This window comes from Epargyreus clarus, unplaced genomic scaffold (genome assembly GCF_041222505.1).
Source record: "Epargyreus clarus isolate Ecla_fem2 unplaced genomic scaffold, WU_Ecla_fem_2.2 ptg000029l, whole genome shotgun sequence".
Classification (NCBI taxonomy): Eukaryota; Metazoa; Arthropoda; class Insecta; order Lepidoptera; family Hesperiidae; genus Epargyreus; species Epargyreus clarus.
Genome location: NW_027332235.1, coordinates 4,878,024 through 4,886,698, shown reverse-complemented (window position 1 = coordinate 4,886,698; position 8,675 = coordinate 4,878,024).

Below are 8,675 nucleotides of genomic sequence, written 5' to 3'. Positions count from 1 at the left end.
AAATTGACGACTCTAGGCGGGAGTTGAACGAGTACATTAAATAAAGCCCCAACCAGAATTATCGCGTCGTCGGCTAATGTCGCTTAAAAAGGATTGTATTTCTTAAATACAAACAAACTAATATTAATAACTAAGGTTAAACGTTCTATTTTAGCGTTTCATTTCGAAGGACACTATACTACTGAAAAGTAATTCTCATACTAAGCCCGAGATAAACATACCGCCATTTCTGAAAATTCTACAATATTATGTTACCTACATAATACATTTAAACGTCTCTTACTGATGTTTATGAGCTCCAATGTAACGATTTGAAAAACATGCCTAAAGTTATTTTAAACACATTAAATTTTATATTTTTTTGACTGATATACCTATAATATGCTTATAGTATAAGCCATAGATTAGTAAAGATTACTCGCCCCTAACAAGAAAATGTAACCTTTTGACAATTGTCACTTCACAAAATGTAGTTTTAGATCATTTACGAATAAAACGATATTTCTTCGCACTTTGTCTTTACTGCGCATGTCGGCATTATTCCGCGAAAATTACACCATGACAACCATTAAACGGCTGACAGAATTGTCAACTGTAATTTAATTGCTTCCTTTTATTGATAATATAAGAGTAGCATGCAGTCCACCTGATGGTAAGTGGCTACTGTCGCCCATGGACATCTGTAATCAAACTCAGATAGGATTAGATATTCCTACCTGAGGTCAGCCACAGATGCGCCGCTACTCTGAGGAGTAAGCTGGAACGCCTCGGAAAAGTCTGTCTCCCTTACCACACCCTTCAAACCGGAACACAGCAGCGCCTAGCACTGCTGTTATTAGGTAAACATAGGTGTGGTGGTGGTGCAGCCGGGGTCGAACCACAAAGGGTTCTACCACCTTCAATTACAAGGCGGTGAGATATCTATACTTATCTATGGTATAAGCCTTCATAATAATACTTCGAAGCACTCAATCATTCGGAACACAGTACACACTTGATTGAGCTTTGTTTCCTGTTAAGGGCGCATATAGTGGAAATAAATATCACAGATCCCTTTGAAGTATGTCTCATCTCTCATCTCTTTACATTCCGTACCTGTAACCCCGATTTCTGTTATGCATAATAAACATACATTTCTTTATGGAATATTAAGGTATCGTAATCTTCGAATATATGTAAATTAAGAAGCGTAAATCTATTTAAATATAATTTTATATATAAGATATTATATTAGGGTTCAAGAGACAGCGCCCTGTGACAGACATCGGAGGCTTAGTAGTTCGGTTTCCGTTCTGACGTCATAATAGTGTGACGTCACATAATTATGGGTAAGCTGAGTGGAAAGAATGTTCCAGTTTGATTTGGTTTGACTTTATTGGAAAGGTTAATGTGGCCCATTATTCTTATTACGACTACCATGTCGTGGTCGGTTTGGGTGTATTCATAGAAGAGAAAAGCAATGTTCCATGGGTGTATTAATTGGCTCAGGGGGATTTGAAACAATACAACACATTATAATAAAACACAAGATCTAGAAACAATACGTTTATTAACTTAAACTTATTCGGTACAATTTTCTTACATTAAGTTTCATACTATTTACAAGGATAACATAACACAGGCAAATATTCATTTTATTAGGTACGTTGTAACAATGTTTTCTTACATTTACTTTAATTATGGCTACAAAATTATGGTTAATTAAAGTTATGCTTAAGTATAAATACCTTAAATAACAATAATGTAATTATATATACGATACCTAAGTATAATTAAATTATATACATGTCGAAGACGGGCATACCCGCGGGAGTTCAATCTTATGAACCATAGATTTTCCTCTTTTTAAATAATGTTTTCAAATTTGGAAGGGTGGATTGTCACAGATTGGCAGCTAATGGAGAACTGTAGAATTTACTTCATTACAATACTGATTAGTAATCTTTTAAAATTATACGAATCAGTGGACATTTCAAAAAAGAGTGTATGTACATAATTCAAACAGTGTATAAAGTGGTAAGTTCGAATATTATTTGAAGTACCCATAATCTGTAATCGTCAATATCATTGTCATACCACTAGTGATAACGGGACCTATAAAAGTCATACAAGTTCAAAAAGGGGCGCATAGATAATCGTCTCATCTGAATAAAGTCAGTTGCTGCGTTACGGTCAGAAGCAGTCGTTCCTACGTGTGTCTCTATTTTCATAAAGTATTAAGCCGTCATGTGGATTTCGTATGGGATTCTGCTCAAACTACAGCAGTATAAGAGCAAAAAGCGTTGGAATACTTATCATTCGTAAGTATTACAATAACAATAACTTATTTTCTAATTTTCATTTTTTTACTTAAGCGGTCATACTTGCACACCTTAACTTAAGTCGGTACCATATTATAAGTGTTTCGTTTTTTGTAATCTTTGTTAAGTAAGTAGTGTGCATTTCTGGTTATGAGTGCCACCAAAAAAAATGTGAGCCGTCACGGGACGCCTGGCAGATGTGAAACATCGACATTATTTTGTAAAAGTAATATGCAGAAATAGTACATTACAATACGAGGACGAAAAATTTCGCGTGCGCAAAACCCCCATTTCCGACCCCGTAATATAAAATTTTATACAACACGCGGACGAAAAATGTTTTTCTGACTCGTGTGATTGCAGTCCTCGCCTGCAGCTCGGCCTGCAAACTCACACTTGTCAGAAAAAAATTTTTCGTCCTCGTATTGTAATGTACTATTTCTGACAAGTGTGAGTTTGCAGGCCGAGCCGCAGGCGAGGACTGCAATCACACGAGTCAGAAAAACATTTTTCGTCCGCGTGTTGTATAAAATTTTATATTACGGGGTCGGAAATTGGGGTTTTGCGCACGCGAAGCGTGCGTAAAACGTCAATTTACGCACGCCGTGATATAAAGAACATATTGTGATAGGAACTAAATATGTCATAATGATAAAATAAAATATTACGATTTTTTTCCAGATAACGATGACTATTTATTGAATTCGATTGCGCATGGCGACGCGTCGCCACACCGTACACACTACTGCATATAGACTGTATATATATACCATCGTATAGTGTGGCGACGCGTCGCTACGGCATGCGTCGCCACGCCAGAAATCGGTTTTACGTGCGGCTATAGATGTTTCACATCAAAAGTGTCGATTGTTTTGTTATTAACCTATTTAGGTTTTTGTTTCCAGTATATCAATGGTCATCGTAATGGAGATCAGATGTGCCCGCCGACATGAATATATGTAAGTACTTTGAATTTTGATAGTTCTAAAAAGGGTTGAGCGGTAAAAAATAGTAAAAGAAACACATGGTGGGACATACTGAAAAGAATAATGAGGCACTACCGCTAAACTATTTCTGTCTTGTAACAAAATGTTAAGCGTGGGATGTGTTTTAGTTCTTACAAGGGCTCGGTAAAGTGCGGACACTTACGAGATCTTATCCAAACATATATCTCAGAGGTGCATGTGTGACCAATTTCATATATTTGGCGTTGTAAATGTGGACTACTCATTTACTACGTCAATTTCCTCGTATCTATCATAAATGAGATTATATTATTCGACCCGCGTGGCGGAGCGGTCACCATACCGCTCAGACGCGCAGAGTGTCCCAGGTTCGATCCCTGGATAGTTATCTGAATGATGAATTTAGATGTCGGTTCTGGGTCTTGGTGTTTGTGTATTCGTCTTTGTGTCCACGGCACCCACGATACAGGGAATCCTAGTATGTGGCTGTGAGTGTAGAAAGCGTTTATTTAAGTAATATTTTACATTAGCTGACCCGGCAAACGTTGTGTTGCCATACAAATAAAAAATGTTAAGGGTGAACAACCCTTATCACTTAGGGGCATGAAAAATACATAGTAGCCGATTCTCAGACATACTGAATGTGCATAAAAAATTTGGTGAAAATTGGTTAAGTCGTTTCGGAGGAGTACGATAACTAACATTTTATATATAAGATAATCATTGATCGAGGCAAAATAATGAAAGATTTATATTGCTTTCATTTGCATGACTACATATTTTGAAGATTTGTATTGAATTGTAGTATGATTGTGATTTTAACCTGAAATGTCAATAGAGTATGCGATAAAACAATTTAAGGCCTACAATAATGTGAATGAAATCCCTAAGGGTTCACCTGATTTCACCGTTTCATTGTGAGCGTTCAGCCTAAATCCTTTACAAATCGAATATCTTAATAATGGTGAGCCTTCACTTGGCGTAAAGGTATTCCATTTATATAATTGCCTATATACTTTAATCCATTTGAAGTGATCTTCATTTTTGTTTTCCATTAATATTTTTTCATCGACCAATTACTGTCCCACTACTGGGCACGAGTCTCCTTTCAAAAATAGAACGATATTATAGTCTGTAATTCGTTCATGCGCTTCTGGCCCGTGTAGACGGTGATCCAAATATTTTTGTCATGTTTCAATCATTCGTTCATGATTAAAGGAACTTAAGTTATACTTTATTATGGTCAAAATAATATTATAGTTTAAAACTCAAAACCACGCTAAAATCGCACAAGGAAAATCGTTAATCCTGAGTCCTGATGATCCTGATGAGGCGAAGTGGACACAATTATTAAAAACGTGTATTGTCATCGGTTCTTGATAATTGTTCAAAATTTTAAATTAATCGGATTTTGCAAAGTGGGTAAAAATCAAGTTCAAATATTTCATTACATACATACATAAGTACAGGTCTAGCTTATAAAATCTAGGTAAGAATAAAATAAATGTATTATAAATGTTAAATATTTTACAGGACACTTAGTGGATCAAGAAATGGCGCTGTTGGACCACTGCTAATAATAATTAATACTCTGCTTGTAGTTATGTTTGGTACATGATTGCAAAAATATTGACGTACAGTGAAGCCCCACCATAACATTACAAGATTAATAGTGTCTATTGTCTGTGTAACATTGCCTGCGTCTAGACTTTTATCTCGGCTCAGTGTCTACATAAAGCACGACACTAAATCTTTGAAATGCGCGCAATTTCAACAAATGCTCTCTTTAATAAATGTGTTTTTTCTTTAACACCTACCAAGTACATAATAATACATTTGTAGTAGGTCCTTACCTACCTTTGTTTTTATAATGAACGACAGAACATTAATCTACTCCAAGATTAATAGGTTTACTTTACTCGGAATGTTTTTGTAATTTCTTCTTATTACTACGAGTACTAAGTATTAAGTATGGAAAAAGTTTGTTTAATATTACCTTTTTTGATTGAACAACTGGGGCGGTAGACTAGAGGATTATTATAATCTGTTTACCTGCACCTTTCAAAAAAGTTTCGGGTTAAATATGACATTATTTATAGGTAAAAAAAGTATAAAAACAATTGTCATATGCAATTTTCGTACAGTACTTTTAGTATGAGTTTTTACAAAAACGACTGTTTTTGTATTTGTTTACGTATTTGCCTATACATTTTCAATCAGCGCCTCTAGCGGACTGTATCAGAACTATTTTAAAAAAATCATGACGCTCTTGTAACAAACAAAATTTACAAAAAGCTATTTATAAAAAGCTCACCCTCATTCATATATTCTCCTAACCTTTGGAGAGAAAAGGTTTGGCACATAATATTTCTCGTCTGATTTATGGACAATATAGAATAGGTATGTAGGTTATACTGTCCTTTTATTCGTATGTGGGTTTATACCACAGGTGTCTGAGATCGATATATTGAAGTACTTCTGTCTGGATCAACATACGAATTATTACTTTAAAATTATACCTAGGCGTAGAATAAATAGTGTTGGGGGTATCTTCAATGAAAGACAAGAATCCATCTATTTTTTTAAATTTATCTTTACCTCCACAAACATCGTCCTTGACATCTGCCGTTTCCCGCCATAATACCCTTTTGTTTTTTTTTTAAATCACAAATACAGCGTTACAGCCAATTAAATATGTGGCCAGCAATATTTTTCGAGTGAAAGGTTTTAAACTAATTTTAATTTTATTTATTTTTATAATGTGGAACTAGCGCAGTAAGGTATAATAAATGTGACCTTACAATAGTATGTCGTAAATCAAGTAATTTTGTGTTTATGTAAATAAAACATTTGGTATTGTAAGTAAATACACGATGGAGCAGTGATAATCCAGGGGATGAAAGTCAGCTGATTTGGGCTTGGGGATTGATACTGTTTTATAGTAGGGCAATTTTTTATCGTAATTTTCATTCTAATTTATTATTATTATTTTGTTTTATTTTGTGCCCTACCCAACACAAAATTAAGTAGATTAGCACAAAAAGTGACAAATAGAACTAAAAGAAAAATACTGTTTTAAACAAATCTGGTTTTATTGAATAAACTGTTTGAAAATTGTAACTATTAGTAGCTATTTACTGTAACCTATCGAATTTTTTCACAACACCTGTGCCACAAAGCTATTTCACCATTCTACAAGTTAAGAGGCTTAGTCATAAATATTATTATCCTTCAAGATAATTATAAAATATGTTACAAGTCACGGAAAATAATAAATTAACGAACGTTCGCTCTGGCGACTCACAAATCAGATTAGTGGATTTATTTTCATAAATTTTGCATCCCCCACCCTCTACCCGTAACATCAACGGTACGCATAAATAACAAGCTTGACTTTATTTTGACAAGGGATTTTGGAAAAATAAATAAATGTAGTTACGTTCCTAATTGAATATAAAATTTCTCAATGTTGGCAAAAATACATACTTATGTACTTATTTTCATATATACTTCTTAATAGAAACAGACGAATAGTCCACCTGATGGTAAATTAATAGTAGATATAATTTAAGCTACGAGTTTCATCCCTTTGATTTAACCCAAATAGAATTAAATTGCTACCCCAAGTCGGCCACAGAAACCTTGTTAGTCAAGAGTAAATTTTGCTCAAGAGGACTAAATTGGAACGCCTCGTGTAAGTTTATCCACTTAACCACACTTTTTAACTAGAACACTGGCTTAACACAACAGTAAAGAAAAGTAGGTGATGCCACCGAAATTGAACAGAGTATACTTTAACTACCTACATATTATTAGAATTCTTACCAAGAAAATTTATTAGTTTTGATATCACTTCCGAAATGAAACTTCTTTACAAGTCTAAACAAGTCCATAACAGAAATTGGGAAGTTTCAAGGTCGTCTAAGCCTGCAAAACCCTTTCACGATAAAGACACCCCAAGAATTATTTCGGAACTTTGTAATCCTCCCCTACTAGGTACTAATAGGTGGGATTTGAATCATTTGCCAACGTTTATCGTACCGGAAAATGACAATAAAATGGTTTATACCTCTGCAATAATGGATTCAATGATATTGCAAAAATGCTTAGAAATTTGAAGTAAAAAGCCCAATCTTAAGTTCAATGTTCTTTCAGCTATCTTTCTCCTTATTGTTGATACCGTAAATAAAATTTGGTATGCGGTAGTTTGTAGTGATTTCTAGAAAATCGATCAAGTTTTCAAACACCCATATAAGCTATTGTACTTACCTAATATATCTTAATAAATAAAATATGAAATCTAAAATGAATTGGGTAACAACCAATAAAATAACTTTGAATGAAATATAATATTATGTATTTTATATAATATTATGAACTATATGCAATTATATTTATGTGACATTTATTCATTGAATAAAACAATATCGTGGAACTTGGAAAGTTTACACCAGTTTTCCTGGAAAACTACTACTAACTACTAAGTCAACACGATTTCATACAATTTTAAATAACTCCAGTGTTTGTCGGCCGAATTTTATTTTCTTTTTTTCATTACAATCGGGTTTTATTGCGGTACTTTACCTCAAAATGGGTATGGCCTGATGATAAGATCTCTCTCAATACAGACACGCTAGCATACATCCGCGCCAGTAGCGTACGCCCTGAAATATAACTTACAATTATTTTTTATTATGCTGTGTATTTTTTTTTTATAATATAGGAGTAGCAGACGAGCATGCACCTCATGGTAAGTGGCTACTGCCGTTTATGGACATCCTACTCCAGACAGGATTAGATATTCCTATCTGGAGTCGGCCACACACGCACCGCTACCCCTGAGGACGAAGCTAGAACGCCTCGGAAAAATTATCAAATGGATTTTGTTTGCAATTCAACGAATAATGATACGAGTAGAGATGAGATAATTTTTGCTCTTGATTTCGCTTTGATCTCGGAAATCATTGCCGAATTCCCAAACTTTATAATCCTCTACACACAAAGGAACTCTGTTTTCAACTGTTCGAGAATTTTTAATATGGTATACCATTTTCATTTTGTGGTTGCTTATTTCAAAGGAATTGAATGAATTAACATATTTAACCTTTTGTTTGCTGACCGACTTACAATGGAAATATTATTTATTTAAACATATACATTTAAACATATACTTAGTATCTATCTTATTTACACTAATATAGGGATATAAAATAGTACATAAAATATAATATTAATAATTTTACATTTATGTTTTAAACTATATTGATAAACGTTTTTAATGTTTATGCTTTTTATCTTTTTTCTAATTCTAACATTAAATTAAATAAAAATTTAAATAACAATTCCGCTATAGATTATCTACAACAGCTACTAAAATTTCATTTAATTGATGAAAAATCTTTAAAAAAAA